Genomic DNA, 16,766 nt, shown 5'->3' with positions numbered 1-16,766 from the left:
CAAAATTGAATAGAAATACCTCTCTCCACTTAATGGCTTTCTAAAAAACTATATCATGTTTATAGTCAGTGCTTTAACTATGAGAAAATATTTATTATTTGGAGGTATATTTTCTGTTAGGGAAAATACAGAACTTGGAGTAGCCTCCTCCCCTCCACTCACATATATTTTCATTCATGGTAATTTCTTTTTTTTTTTTTTTTTAACATCTTTATTGGGGTATAATTGCTTTACAATGGTGTGTTAGTTTCTGCTTTATAACAAAGTGAATCAGTTATACATAAACATATGCTCCCATATGTCTTCCCTGTTGCGTCTCCCTCCCTCCCACCCTCCCCATCCCACCCCTCCAGGCTGTCACAAAGCACCGAGACAATATCCCTGTGCCATGCGGCTGCTTCCCACTAGCTATCTACCTTACTGCGTTTGTTAGTGTGTATATGCCCATGACTCTCTCTCGCCCTGTCACAGCTCACCCTTCTCCCTCCCCATAACCTCAAGTCCGTTCTCTAAGAGGTCTGCGTCTTTATTCCTGCTTTACCCCTAGGTTCTTCATGACATTTTTTTCTTAAATTCCATATATATGTGTTAGCATACGGTATTTGTCTTTTTCTTTCTGACTTACTTCACTCTGTATGACAGACTCTAGGTCTATCCACCTCATTACAAATAGCTCAAATTCGTTTCTTTTTATGGCTGAGTAATATTCCATTGTATATATGTGCCACATCTTCTTTATCCATTCATCCGATGACGGGCACTTAGGTTGTTTCCATCTCCGGGCTATTGTAAATAGAGCTGCAATGAACATTTTGGTACATGACTCTTTTTGAATTTTGGTTTTCTCAGGGTATATCCCCAGTAGTGGGATTGCTGGGTCATATGGTAGTTCTATTTGTAGTTTTTTAAGGAACCTCCATACTGTTCTCCATAGTGGCTGAACCAATTCACATTCCCACCAGCAGTGCAAGAGTGTTCCCTTTTCTCCACATCCTCTCCAGCATTTATTGTTTCTAGATTTTTTGATGATGGCCATTCTGACTGGTGTGAGATGATATCTCATTGTAGTTTTGATTTGCATTTCTCTAATGATTAATGATGTTGAGCATTCTTTCATGTGTTTGTTGGCAGTCTGTATATCTTCTTTGGAGAAATGTCTATTTAGGTCTTCTGCCCATTTTTGGATTGGATTGTTTGTTTTCTTGTTATTGAGCTGCATGAGCTGCTTGTAAATTTTGGAGATTAATCCTTTGTCGGTTGCTTCATTTGCAAATATTTTCTCCCATCATGGTAATTTCTTAAAATAATTATTTTCCAACTGTTTTCAATGTGATTTTAGATACCTTACAGTATAATGTGTCCAATAAGTTGGGAAATTGTGTTCACTATATATTTTTCTTGTATGTTTGAAAAAATCTGAAGAAAACACTACTTGTTTAATTTTGTTAACCTATTTATTTTCTAAATTTATCTAGTCAATGATTTGTTTTCTGGTATTACTAGGAACATCTTGTGGAAGTATTCTTCTTCCAGGTATATTTTAAATATCATTCCTTAAAAAGGAGAGTTTTAAAATATTATCTTGTTACTTTTTTAACTAATGAAGATTCTCTTGTGATGTCCCCTTTTTCATGGTTGATATTAGTAATTTGTATCTTTTTTAAGAATGATCAGTATGACTAGAGGTTAATAAGTTTTGTTGATTTTTTTACAAACTCTTGATTTTGTTGATTTTCAGTATTGTTTTTCTGTTTTCTCTTTAAAGTATTTGTACCCTTTATTGTTTGCTTTTTTCCCTATAGTTTATGTTTTTTTTTTCTTTTTTAGTTTCTTAAGATGGAAGCCATATCACTGATTTGGATTTTCTTTTCTATTTTAGGCATTTATGGGTATAAATTTACTTTTATGTTTTTAACTACATCCAACATATTTTGATATCCTATCATTTCATTCATTTCAAAACATTTATATTTATATTAAAACCTAAACTGTACATTTTTTGATATGGGATTTTCGAGACTCTGTAGAGAGGAGGGCAGCCTGAGACACATATCAGGAAAGTCACACTAACAGAGAGATTATTCTTCTAACTGAAAATTTTTAATGAATAACATTTTACAATCCTGGGTAAGTCCATTAGTTATATCTCACTTTTTATGAACATATATAATGAAATGTAAGAGACTTATTTTAAAAAGGTATGAACCCCAGTCATTTATTATCAATATTTACATCTGCTTCATAAGTTCTGAGTGCAAAAACTCCTAATAAAGTATTGATATAGACAGAAACTTCAATTGATTAAAGCACAATTTGATATATTAAAAGTGTAGTACCATTGAATCCTATCCCTGAGCCTAAATCCATTAGTTAAACGTATCCTTATACATATATTCTAAAGACTTTACTATGCACATGCAAAATACACATACCTAATATTCACAATATATAGCATCATTAAAGATTTAGATGTGATTTTTAAATATAGAGACAGTATGATGCTATAAAAATATTAAACATATTTAACTTATTTTTGTTATTGATGTCTATATATATGAGTACATGTTAATTTCTTTTATATAATCACATATTCAATATTCCATTGAATGGATTAATATATCACAAATATGTAAGCATCTTTTTAATTTATGGTTATGGTTTTGGTCTTAAATTGTTTATTAATGGGACAGTTCTGTTATGAGGATCCTGAAAAATGTTCCCTGATAGATATAGGCATGTGTTTCTCTTAGAAATTTGATTCTGGAGTAAAGGGTGTGTACAATTTATCAATGATATATATTGACAAATGCTCCAAAAGCTGCTTCTAACAATTGACATTTGCATTAGTAGCATGCCCATCCCCCACATCCTAGTCCAATGCTAATTAAAGTGTGGTTCATTGACCAGTACAGTTCCAAGAATTGTTTGGTACAGGTCAGCAGCAAAATAAATACACTAATTGAGAGTAAGAATTGTCCTAGTCCAAACTTATTGTGGTTAAACTTTTTAATATTTGCTAATATTATGAAAATGGTAATATTATGGATAGTTTATTTGTGTTTTCATAAGTATTAGAGAAACTGAATTAATTTTTTCTCTTGGTCATTCACATTTTCTCTTTTGTTTACATAAGGCATTTATTTTCCTGCTGCATTGTTGTATTGATTTCTTTTTTTATCTATATCATTCTTTATTTATTGTCCAAGATGCCAGGATAAAGCATAACATGAGGTCATAATTTCAGTTTTTCTTTTTTTTTAAATTTTTATTGGAGTATAGTTGATTTACAATGTTTTGTTAGTTTCTCCTGTACAGCAAAGTGAATTGGTTATATATATATATCCACTTGTTTAGATTCTTTTCCCATGTAGGTCATTACAGAGTATTGAGAAGAGTTCCCTGTTGTCTACAGTAGGTCCTTATTAGATATCTATTATATATATAGTAGTGCGTATTTGCCTCTATTGAGATTTCTTACATTTTCAACCACTCATCTAATTTCACCAGCACTCGTAAATATGATTCACTTCTGTCTGAGAAACCCAATCCCTCTATTTTTTTTAACATCTTTATTGGAGTATAGTTGCTTTACAATGGTGTGTTAGTTTGGGCTGTGTAAAAAAGTGGATCAGCTATATGTATACATATATCCTCATATCCCCTTCCTTTTGCATCTCCCTCCCACCCTCCCTATCCCAGCCCTCTAGGTTGTCACAAAGCACCGAACTGATCTCCCTGTGCTATGTGGCTGCTTCCCACCAGCTATCTATTTTACATTGGGTAGTATATATAAGTCCATGCCATTCTCTCACTTCGTCCCACCTTCCCCTTCCCCCCACCATGTCCTCAACTGCATTCTCTACGTCTGCATTTTCATTCCTGTCCTGCCCCTAGGTTCTTCATAACCTTTTTTTTTTTTTAGATTCTATATATATGTGTTAGCATATGTTATTTGTTTATCTCTTTCTGACTTACTTCACTCTGTATGACAGACTCTAGGTCCATCCACCTCACTACAAATAGCTCAGATTTGTTTCTTTTATGGCTGAGTAATATTCCATTGTATATATGGGCTACATATTCTTTATCCATTCAAACCACCACTGGTTTGGTGGTGTTGAATTCTCTTACCTTTTGCTTGTCTGTAAAGGTTTTAATTTCTCCATCAAATCTGATTGAGATGCTTGCTGGCTAGAGTAATCTCGGTTGTAGGTTTTTCCCTTTCATCACTTTAAATATGCCCTGCCACTCCCTTCTGCTTTGCAGAGTTTCTGCTGAAAGATCAACTGCTAACCTTATGGGCATTCCCTTGTATGTTATTTGTTGTTTTTCCCTTGCTGCTTTTAATATTTTTTCTTTGTATTTAATTTTTGATAGTTCGAATAATATGTATATTGGCGTGTTTCTCCTTGGATTTATCCTGTATGGGGCTCCACAGACTTGATTGACTATTTCCTTATCCATATTAGGGAAGTTTTCAACTGTAATCTCTTTAGATATTTTCCCAGTCCCTTTCTTTTTCTCTTCTTCTTCTGGGACCCCTATAATTCGAATGTTGGTTCATTTAATGTTGTCCTAGAAATCTCTGAGACTGTCCTCAATTCTTTTCATTCTTTTTTCTTTATTCTGCTCTGCAGTAGTTATTTCCACTATTTTATCTTCCAGGTCACTTATCCATTCTTCTGCCTCAGTTATTCTGCTATTGATTCCTTCTAGAGAATTTTTAATTCCATTTATCATTTGTTTATTTAATGTTTAATTTCATCATTGTTTGTTTGCTTTTTATTTCTTCTAGGTCCTTGTTAAACATTTCTTGTATTTTCTCCATTCTATTTCCAAGATTTTGGATCATCTTTACTCTCATTACTCTGAATTCTTTTTCAGGTAGACTGCTTATTTCCTCTTCATTTATTTTGTCTGTTGGGTTTTTACCTTGCTCCTTCATCTGCTGTGTATTTCTCTGTCTACTTGTTTTGCTTAACTTACTGTGCTTGGGGTCTTCTTTTTGTAGGCTGCAGGTTTGTAGTTCCTGTTGTTTATGGTGTCTGCCTCCAGTAGGTTAGATTGGTTCAGTGGGTTGTGTAGGCTTCCTGGTAGAGGGGGCTGGTGCCTGTGTTCTAGTGCATGAGGCTGGATCTTTTCTTTCTGGTGGGCAGGACCGCATCCATTAGTGTGTTTTCAGGTGTCTGTGACCTTATTATGATTTTAGGCAGCCTCTCTGCTAATGGGTGGTGTTGTGCTCCTGTCTTGCTAGTTGTTTGGCATAGGGTGTCCAGCACTGTAGCTTGCTGGCTGTTGAGTGGAGCTGGGTCTTAGCGTTGAGATGGAGATCTCTGGAAGAGCTCTCGTCGATTGGTATTATGAAGGGCTGGGAGGTCTCTGGTGGACCAATGCCCTGAACTCGGCTCTCCCACCTTAGAGACTCAGGTCTGACACCTGGCCAGAGCACCAAGACCCTGTCAGCCACATGGCTTGGTAGAAAAGGGAGAAAGAACAGAAAGAAAGAAAATAAATAAAATAGTTATTAAAATAAAAAATTTAAAAAATATTATTCAATTAAAAAATAAATGTAATAAAAAGAGAGCAACCAAACCACTAAACAAACCCACCAATGATAACATGTGCTAAAAACTATACTAAGATAAACATAAAAATCAGAAACTAGTCAGTCGCATACAGCAAACCCAAATTCTACAGTGGTTCCCAAAGTGCACGGACTCAGTTTTGGCATGATTCGTTGTCTATTCAGGTGTTCCACAGATGCAGGGTACATCAAGCTGATTGTGGGGATTTAATCCACTGCTCCTGAGGCTTCATGGAGAAATTTCCCTTTCTCTTCTTTTTTCACACAGCTTCTAGGGTTCAGCTTTGAATTTGGTCCTGTCTCTGCATGAAGGTCACCCTCTGGTGTCTGTTCTTTGCCCAGACAGGAGGGGGTTAAAGGAGCGACTGATTAAGGGGCTCTGGCTCACTCAGACTGGGGGGATGGAGAGGTACGGAATGCTGGGCCAGCCTGTGGCGGCAGATGCTCCCACGATGTTGCAACAGCCTGAGGTGTGCTGTGTGTTCTGGAGAAGTTGTCCCTGGATCGCAGTATGCTGGCAGTGGCAGGCTGCACAGGCTCCCAGGAGGGTAAGTGTGGATAGTGATCTGCGCTTGCACACAGGATTCTTCGTGGCTGCAGCAGCAGTGTTAGCATTTGACGCCTGTCTCTGGTGTTCGTGCTGATAACCGTGACTCGTGCCTGTCTCTGAAGCTCATTTTGGTGGTGCTCTGAATCTCCTCTCCTCACACACCCTAAAACATTGGTCTCTTGCCTCTTAGGCAGTTCCAAATGCTTTCCCTGGACTTCCTTCTGGTTAGCTGTGGTGCACTAGCCCCCTTTCAGGTTGTGTTCATGCAGCCAACCCCAGTCTTCTCCCTGGGATCTGACCTCCAAAGCCCAAGTCTCAACTCCCAACTGCCCCCACCCCCATCCCCCACCCCACCAGGTGAGCAGACAAGCCTCTCAGACTGGTGAGTGCTGGTTGGCACTGATCTTCTGTGCGAGAATCTCTCCACTTTGCTCTCTGCACCCCAGTTGCTGGGCTTTCCTCTGTGGCTCTGAAGCTTCCCACTCACCCACCCCCCAGTGAAAAGGTTTCCTAGTGTGTGGAAACTTTTCCTCCTTCACAGCTCCCTTCCAGAGGTGCAGGTCCCATCCCTATTATTTTATTTCTGTTTTTCCCTTTTTCTTTTGCCTTACCCAGGTATGTGGGGCGTTTTGTGCCTTTTGGGAAGTCTGAGGTCTTCTGCCAGCGTTCAGTAAGTGTTCTGTAGGAGTTGTTCCACATGTAGATATATTTTTGATGTATTTGTTGGGAGGAAGTGATCTCCATGTCTTACCCCTCTGTCATCTTGAAGGCACTCCTGTATTGATTTTTAAGTGCCTTTTTATGTTCAATAGAATATGCTTTTGCTGTATTTTATTGTTTTATTTTTTCTGCTTGTCATTTGAATTATTAGCCATAAAACATAATTTTTAGTTCTTGGAGCATGACACACCCTACTAGGCAATGAAAATACAGCAATGAACAAACAAATTCTTGAAATTAAGGAACTTACATCCTAATGTGTGTGTGTGTGTGTGTGTGTGTGTGTGTGTATGTATTAGGAAGCATAGCGATAGACCCTAACTGTGTCACTGAAGTAAATAAAATAGTAAAGAAAAGAGCAAAGTGATAGAGTGAAGAGTTTATTTAGTTAGGTCAGGCAGAGAAGTCATCTTTCAGGAGATATTTGAGTTAAGATGATGTTTGAAGTGAATGATAAGAGGAGGAAAGTACAGGAGACTTGGAAATAGGAGATTTGCAAATGGATGAACTAGCAAATGGTAAGGCTTTGAAGAATAATTGCACAAGACATGGTCAAACAACAGATGGACCAATGTAGCAGTAACATAATAGAAATATGACTGGTAGATGAGACAATTGAGGTTGAAAGGGATTGTGTCCTAAAGGATTTAAAAGGTCAAAAAGAATTAGATAAAATGTCTTTTCATAGATAAAAATAATCAAGCATTGGTAATTTCATACAGTTTTACTTAATAGTTTTATTTTATTCTAATTGCAGTGGGAACCCACTCAACAGTATTAAGGACAAGAGTATGAGTTTATTGATGCTTTATCAACTTTTTGACTGTTATTTATCATTTTTTAAACATTTTTATTGAGATATAATTGATATATAACATTATGTATCATTTGGGTGATCAACATGTTGATTTGATACATTTGTGTATTGCAATATAATTGCCACAGTGATGTTAGCTAACACCTCTAACATGTCATGTAATTATCATTTTTTTGTGGTGGGAACAAGTAAGATATAGTCTCTTAGGAACTATGGAGTTTATAATACAGTATTGCCTATATCACTATGCTGTGCATTAGACTCCAGGGTTTATTTATCTAGTAGTTCCAAGTTTGTACCCTTAAACAACAGATCCCCAATTCTTCCACCCCCAGCCTCTGGTAACAAATATTGTACTCTGTTTTTACAAGTTCAGCTTAAGTTTCCACATATAAGTGAGACCATATAGTATTTGTCTTTCTCTGTCTGACTTGTCTCACATAGCATCTTTAGAGTCAAAGTGAGTATCTGGTAAGCAGCATACAATGTGCTCTTGCTTTAAAAAATAAATCCAGCCAGCCATTCTGTGGCTTTTGATTGTTAAATTATACCCATTTACACTAAGAGAAATTATTGATATGTAAGGACTTACCAATGCCATCAATTGCTTTCTGGATGTTTTGTATCCATTGTTTCTTTTTCCTTCTGTTTCTGCCCACCTCTGTAAAATGGTGATTTTCATATTAGTATGCTCTGTTTCCCTTTTCTTTATCATTTGTTCATTTACTCTAAGATCTTGCTTTGTAGTTACCATGAGGCTTACATAAAATATTTCATAGAGAAAACAGTCAATTTCAAGGTGATAGCAACTTAATCTTGATCACTTACACAAACTTCATTCTTTCACTCCCTGTCTTTTATTTTTGATGTCACAATTTACCTCCTTTTATATTGTATATTTGTTAACAAATTATAGTAGCTATAATTATTTTTAATAGTCTTCTCCTTTAACTTTTATATTATAGTTAAGTGGTTAACACACAATCCTATTAAAAGTTGCAGTTTTCTAAGTGTGACTGTATATTTAACTTTACCAATGTTTTATATACTTTCAAGTGTTTTCATGTCACTGAGTAGTGCCATTTTGTTTAAGCTTATAGAAATCCTTTTAGCATTTCTTCAAAGGCAGGTCTTGTAGTAATAAATGCTGTCAGATTTTTGGCAAGAAAAGTCTTCATTTTTCCTTCAGATCTGAAGGATAACTTTACTAGATAGAATATTCTTGGTTTTCAAATTTTTCATTCAACACTTTAAATATGTTATTACACTCTCCCCTGGCCTGTAGTGTTTCTGCTGAGAAATCTGCTGATTGCCTAATGGAGGTTTCTTTTTAAAGAGTTACAATTTCCCCCCACTTGGCTCCTTTTAGGATTCTCTATCTTTGATTTTTCACAGTTTCATCTAATGTGTCTTGGAGACTGTACTATTGCACTGAGATAATAGAATTATCTATTGACTTTGTCAACTTGGACTTTCAAGTCTCACTCCGGGTTTGGGAAGTTCTCAGCTATTATTTCTTTAAATAAAGTTTCTGCCCCTTTCTCCCTCTCTTCTCCTTTTGGGATCCTGATTACTCTAATTATTGTCTCTTGATGGAATCACATAAATCACTTAGTCTTTTGTTGTTGTTCTTTCCCCATTCATTTCTGTTGTTGCTCAACTTTGACTGGGTTGTTTCAAAATTCCTGTCCTTTAGCTCACTTCCATTCTTTCAATTCTTTCTTCCATTTGCTTTACTCTGATACAGATGCTCTCTATTACATTTCTCATTTAATTCATTGAATTCTTCAGCTCCACAATTTCTGTTTGGTTCTTATTACATTTTCTATGTCTTCAGTAAATATTTTGTTTATGTATTTTTTTCCTGATTTCATTGAATTGTTTCTCTGAGTTTTCTTGTAGCTCACTGGGTTTCTTCAAAACAGCTATTTTGAATTCTTTATAAGCTAAATTGCAAAAATCTGCCATTGAGATCAGTTATTGGAGATTTATTGTTATCTTTCGGTGATGATATGTGTCCTTTATTTTCTTGTTCCTGAGAAACCTCTCTTATTTCCCAGAAGGTGGTGTTATAGCTCAAGTTTGTGGTTTCTCCCTTGCCCACAATCCTGGTCTGTTTTTCTGATAGCACTTTTTACCAGACTTGTTTTCACCATTGCACTTGGGAGCATGTGGCCAGAGTGGGAAGAGGTGTGAGTTTAGCATTTGCACTATTAGGGATGCCTGCAAACCTGTTGAGGAGATCTTCAGGACAGGTACTCCCAGAGTCTCCTGGGTGGACCTCCTGTTAAAGTCCTGAGCACAGTCAACAGGAACTATGTCACTTTAATGCTTTTTCCCAATCTTCTTCCTCCTCCCAACCATGGAGCTTCTGCCTTAGTACTCTGAGTTCTGCTGGAAAGAAATGTGTTTCTCCAGCAGCATCCTGCACTAGTGGGATAGCTGAGCAATGTGTGCTCTCCTTTCTTCTCACAGAAGAGGTTAAAGTTGCCAGATATTTCAGCCCTGTGCAGTGTTGCCTTGGGGGATGGTGACACTGGGAAAATTCCTGATACCATCTCCACTGTGACCAAACAGGATTTTTTTTGTTTTTTGCTCCAGTGACATGTTGGAATTTCCACCCCAGGAAGCCTGGACTTTTGCAAAATCTCTCTCATCTGTAGGTATCTGACCAGGTCAGCACTCTCCATGGTTTGTTTGTTTGTTTGTTTGTTTTGACTGTGGTGAGAGGGGTTGAGGCAGGTTTGCTGGCTCTTCTAGTTCCACAGCCCATATCGATATCTGTCTACCTCCTACCAGATGCACAGGTGGGTGAGACTCCTTCCATATCCCTTGGTATACTGTGCTGGATCCCACAACTCCCACAAAGGTGTTTTTGTCCGTGGATGGATGTTTAATTCATTGTTTAAAAAGGGAGACAAAAAGGAAGAATGTTTTATACCACAATGATGCTGACATCACCTCTTATTTGAATGTTTTGTAGAAAATAGGTCATAAGAAGCCAAGAGTAGGAGTGGTATAGCAATTCAATACTTGTTACAGTATTGACATGCTGGCTTAAACTAAGAATGTAGAATGGAAATGATGAGAATAGGTCAGACTTAGATTAACAAGAATGTTCTTACTTTACATGTGTTATGTGAAAGAAAGTGAGAAGTCAAAGATGATGCCAAGTACTTGGCCTGAGAAATAGGAGAAAACCCTGGGGACATTTTCTGAGTTTCAGAATATTCCAAGAAGAGAAAGTCTGGGGACAAAATCAAGCGTTCACTTGATATATTACATTTGAAAGGACTATTAGACATTCAAGTGATGATATGAAGAAGGTTTATGCATATACACATTGCATTTCAGGGTTGGAGTAGTAGATTTGAGGATCATCAGTCTGTCAATGATATTAAATGTTATGAGTGTAAACTACATCACATATGGAAAAAATATAGACAAAGAAAGGAGTCCAAAAGAGCATCCTGTAACACTTGGGTATATAGAGTCCCAGTGGAGGTCTTGGAGCCAGGAAAGAAGATTGAGTTACAACAGTCATTAAGGTAAAAGTAAATAGAATTGAAGCATTTTTGAGCAATTAAAAGGAAAATACTACTGATATATGCTATAATATGGTTGAATCCAAAAACCGGATTGTAAAGGCAAAGACACAAGGTACAAAAGATCCTCTTATACTGTTTGATAATATTTTTATTTAATGTCCAGGAAATGCAAGTTTATAGAGGAAAAATAAATAAATTAGTTTTGCCTGGGTGTGGAAACAGGATTACCTGCAAATGAGCATGAGGAAGCTCTTTCGGGTGATGGAAATGTTCTTAGCCTGGGTTGTTGTGATGGCTGTACAGCACTGTAAATTAACTAAAAATCATTAAATTGTATGCATAGACTATGTGAATTTTATAGTATATAAATTATTCTTCAAAAAGCTATTAAGAAAATAAGGAAACCCTGTAAATATGGTATTATTGAAGACTAGAGAATTATATTTTTCCAAAAATAATTTGCAGTCAATAGTGCCAAAGGTCAAAAAATGATGGCACTGGGTAAGGCAAAATGAGGTTTGAGATGACTCTGATAAGAATAATCAAAAGATATATTTCTCTTCTTTAACAAAATGGTGGCTGTTTCCTCACAGTCCCTATAATTTGAACCTTATCTTGGTACTCTCATAACAGTAGAATAGATGAACCTTGGACATTTTTATGAGTTCTATAAATATTAGGATTTCAATTTTTATTGATTTGAGTTTATAGATTAATTTGGAAAGGAATTATGTCTTTAAAATATTTATTTTTCCCACACAGTAATATGCAAAAAGGCAGCTACAGGATGAATTTTCTGGCTACTGACCATGTAGCTGCAATACCTCTAAATAATTAAAAATCAACTATGAATTACAAAGAAAATTTAACAGCACCCAAGTAGATACATTCAAAAAGATAATGATTTTACTGCTTTAAATTCAGAAGAGGATCTTGACACGCCAAACTCCAAAGAGAAATTCGCTGAACTTCTAGAGAAAACAAGTTGGTTGGAAAATGCTCAGGAGCCTGCTGCATCCTCAAACAATAATAGTCAACTTATCATGACATCAGTCATCACTCAAGGTTTTATGTGCCTCTGGAGGAGAAACACTATGTGAATCTGTTTGAGGAAGGTACACAAGCAAAATTCTATCTAGACTTCATGCAAAGAACTGGTGCCAACCTAGAAATAACTTTTGTCAAAAACCAATGCCTCTACATTATAGTCTCTGGTGAGCCAGAATCTGTCACGAAAGCTCAGAAGGAGATTTTTGCATGTTTTAAGAAACAAGTTTTAACTACAGCTTCCATTCCCAAAGAACATCTTTACTTTGCTAGTCTTGCTAGGCAAGACTGGTGAAAAACTGCAAGACCTAGAACAAAAAGCTGCAACCAACATTCAGACCTTATGCCCAGTTAACCACAGCACCTGGATCAATACTATTGGCACCAAAGAGATCATGAAAAAGGTTCCACATGAAGTCTTACTTATGTCTACTGAACAAGACAAGTGTGCTGAAGAAAGGTTAGATGTGGGAAAAGCATTTCATCCTTTCATTGCTGGACCATCCAATAAAACTTTTGACAGAATCCTACAGGAAATGGAGGACCACATCCACATCTCACCATCTAGTGCCAATCAGATACAAATAAGCTTTCCTGGAAAAAAGCAACAACTAGATCAGGATCAGGCTTGTGTAAAGAAGATTTTTGACAATACTACAGAGAAAACCACATCCATAGATGTGGAGAGGAAGTTGCAGCACAAATGTACATAGGTCCCCAAAATAATTCCGTCCAGGAGATCCTGGAAAGAACTGGAGTTTCAATAGAGATCTCACCCTCACAGAGCATGTCAGATTCTGTGACATATTATTGTAAGCCTGAAAGTTTAAGGAAGGCGTTTACTGAAGCCTACTCAAATACCAAAGTTTACACTCTTTCCTCTATCTCTGTACCTTCCTGGCTTCACAGATTTGTTATTGGTAAGAAAGGTTATAATATATCTACAATTACTTAGAACATGCCAAAAGTTCACATACATTTTACTGGAGAAGATAAAATTACAATAGAAGCGCTGACAGAAGATGTTAATTATGCTAAAGAACAAATTGAGGTCATAGTAAAAGATCTTATTAACAGGATGGATTATGCAGAGATTAATGTTGACTATAAGTTTCACAAACTCCTGACAAGGAAGAAAGGTGTTATCATAAATGGGATTAAAGAAAGGAATAAAGTTTCTGTGCTAATCTCACCTGAAAATGCAAAGAATAACTAGATCAGCATTGAGAGGGAATCTCATGGTGCCCAACAGGCCAAGAAAGAACTTCTTGAACTTGCTTCTCATTTAGAAAATGAGCACAATGACTTAATCATTGAGCAAAGATTTCACCACGCAATCATTGGGCAGAAAGGTGAATGGATACATGACATCCGTAAGAAGTTTCCAGAGGTTCTAATTACTTTTCCTGACCCAGCACAAAAAAAAGTGACATTGTCCAAATTAGAGGACCAAGAAATGAATTAGAAAAATGCACGTAATATTTGGAGAATGTGGTGACAGACATTGTAGAAAGTACCTATTCCATAACTATTCTCATCTTCAAAAGGCTTCACAAAAATATCATTGGAAAAGGAGGTGCAAACATCAAAGAAATCTGTGCAGCAAGCAACACCAAAATTAATCTTTCATTAGCAAATAGCGACTCAGAAAATATTGTCATCAGTGGAAAGCCAGCAAACTGTGAAGTGGCTCGTGATTTGATTCTTTCAATTCAGAAAGATATAGCCAATATTTCAGAACTAGAAATTTCTATTCCTTCCAATCTACACAAATCCTTTATTGACTCTAAAGACGGTTTGATTGGTGCAGTCACGGAAGAATGTGGAAGTATCCATATCCACTTTCCAAAAAACAACTCGGGACTTCAAAGAGTCGTTATTAGGGGACCTGACCAAAATGTGGAGGTGGCCAAGAAAAAGCTGCTGCAACTAGTAGAAGAGCAAACCAAGAGTTATTCTGTGGTCCTCCATTTCAAACCAGAGTATCATAAATTCCTCATGAGTAAAAATGGAGGCAATGTTCCCAAAGTCTGTGAAGAGACTAGAGCATGTATCATTTTCCCTATCCCTGAGGACAAGGATCAAGACTTGTTAACTATTATAGGGACAGAGAAGTCTGTCAAAGATGCACAAAAGAAACTAGACAGTTTAATTACAAATCTAGATAATGTGGTAGAGGACAACATACTGATAAATCCCATGTATGACCAGCACTTTTTTATGCAAAGGGGCCAGGTGTTACAGGAGATGACTGAGGAGTATGGTGGTGTGATTATTAACTTTTCATGTTCAGGAAAACAGAGTAACAAAGTCACAATCAAAGGAGCAGAGCCTGTGTAGAAGCAGTCAATAAACATATTCAAGAGGTTAATGGGGATTTGGACAATGAAGTAGCAACAGAATGTGTTATTCCCCAGAAGTTCCCTCAGTTTTTCATGGGACCAATATGTTCTCGGATCAGACAAATCACTAGAGATTATAGCGTTCAAATCAAATTCCCAGAGAAAAAGGAGATTTCACTTACCAATAAACAGCCAGCTGTTCTAGAAAATAAGGAAAGGGAAAAGAGCACTACAGGAGCTGCTTCTATTTCCCCAACAAAATGTGACACCATATTTATCTCAGGCCAAAAGGAAAAGTGTGAAGCAGCCATGGAAACCCTTAAGGTTTTAATTCCTGTCACTGCTGAAGTAGATGCGCCCTTTGATCTACATCGTTACATCATTGGTCAGAAAGGAAGTAGGATACACAAGATAATGGATGAGTTTGAAGTTAATATACAGGTATCAGCACTTGAATTAGAGTCTGATATCATTTCCATCACTGGCCTTGCTGCAAATGTAGAACAAACCAAGGCTAGATTACAAGAACAAGTCAAAGTTTTACAAACTGAAATAGATGATCGATCATTAAGAAATTTCAGACTCAAGTTCACATTAGACCCCAAATAGTACCCCAAGATCATTGGTCAGAAGGGGTTAGTTATTGCTCAAATTGGTTTAGAGCATAAAGTTACTATCCATTTTCCAAGTAAAGGGAGCAATGAGATACAAGACAAAATCACAAACATTGGATATAAAAATAACACCATAGCCGCTCGGGATACAATAATGGAAATGGTGCAAAAGTTTGAAAAAACAGTTACTAAGCAAATTTCACTAAACTATCGTGTTCATGGCCACATTATTTGATCCCGTGGAAAAGCCATTCATAAAATCATGTATCAATTTCAGGTTGACATCTCTTTCCCTCCTAGAGGAGTCCAAGATGCAAACATCGTCACTGTGACTGGACTCCCTAATAAAGTCACAAAAGCAATTAATCACATCCTCAGTCTTGAGGAATATTTTCTGGCTGTTGTTCCAAAGCATGAGTTACAGAAGGAGCATATGAAGAAGGTCACTCTGTGTGATTTAGTCTATATTCCATCCAAGAGTTTTGCAGAAAAAGATGTTCCCTGTACTGCAAACACCATTCAAAAGATCCCTGACATGAACAGCTCTGAATATTTTCCAAGCTTGGATCCTCAAGTGGACTCTAAGACTCACCCTTGGAGATGCAAATAATGACCAAAACCCAGAAATTTTTTTCCAGCAAGCTTACTGAAAGATGTCAAAAATTATCTCTAAACAGATCCAACTTCTGGATCATTTGTACATTTCTTATACTTTGACTCCAATACATCTCTCCTAAAATCCTCCAAAATATGTTATAGTGAAAGTGAAGTGCTCAATTCTGTGTGAGTCCAGTAATTACCAATGTAGTGTCTAATTTCCACTCAGGACCTGCCTTTGAAATTTCATTTATGGGACAAACTTTCCATTGTTTTAAAGTTTTAAAAGTATTTCATTAAAATTTTAAACAACTACCACATGCTTCCTGAATTTCATGATCTGCTTAGCATGTCATTGTTCACTTAACTTTCATTATGAGAACTCAATAATGTGGCAAGGAGATTACATCTGTGTCATCGTCCCAAGGCATAAAGTTTGACTTCACAAAAGCTAAAACTGATTGTTTTAGTTTTTAGCACTGATTTGTGCTAAAAAAAATAGCACTGATTATGCTATTTTTACCCTTTTTTCATGTATTCTTATTTGCATTACTCCTGATCTTCTCTTTTGTAGAGTGCAAACAGATTCTTTGCCAACAACCAAAATGTTCATTTAATGTGGCTTATAGAATAGAAAGAAAAATAAACTTTGGATATCATGATTAGGTGCTGGCTGTGGCATTGGAGTGATTGCATATCAAAATTAACATAGCAGTGATGTTAGAAGGGATATGAAAGGCCAAGGAATGTAAAAAATATTATCAGTTTACTTAGAATTGCTTTGGTTTTTCAGATGATGTTTCTAATTGCAATTTGGTAAATTAAGATTTCCATGATTTTTTTTTTCATTCCCCAGACATACTTTACAAAAGGCTTCCTTGGGAAAAAATGTCAAACCCAAGAGACTGTATTTTCATCTATTTTCCAGTGATCTATTAAGTCTGGTA

At 36.5% G+C, this 16,766-nt stretch overlaps 1 pseudogene across 1 annotated transcript; it reads left to right on the top strand.

Moving 5' to 3' along the window:
• The first annotated feature begins 5,985 nt into the window (after positions 1 to 5,985).
• On the top strand, positions 5,986 to 15,832 carry LOC309817559 (vigilin-like; annotated as a pseudogene). Its single transcript has 2 exons — positions 5,986 to 6,054; positions 12,092 to 15,832. The product of its transcript is annotated as a vigilin-like (transcript).
• The last annotated feature ends 934 nt before the right edge of the window (positions 15,833 to 16,766 follow it).

This window comes from Grampus griseus, assembly GCF_964374135.1.
Source record: "Grampus griseus genome assembly, chromosome: X".
Taxonomy (NCBI): domain Eukaryota; kingdom Metazoa; phylum Chordata; class Mammalia; order Artiodactyla; family Delphinidae; genus Grampus; species Grampus griseus.
The sequence above is the reverse complement of the archived record's forward strand: the minus strand, read 5'-3'. Positions and strand labels throughout refer to the sequence as shown.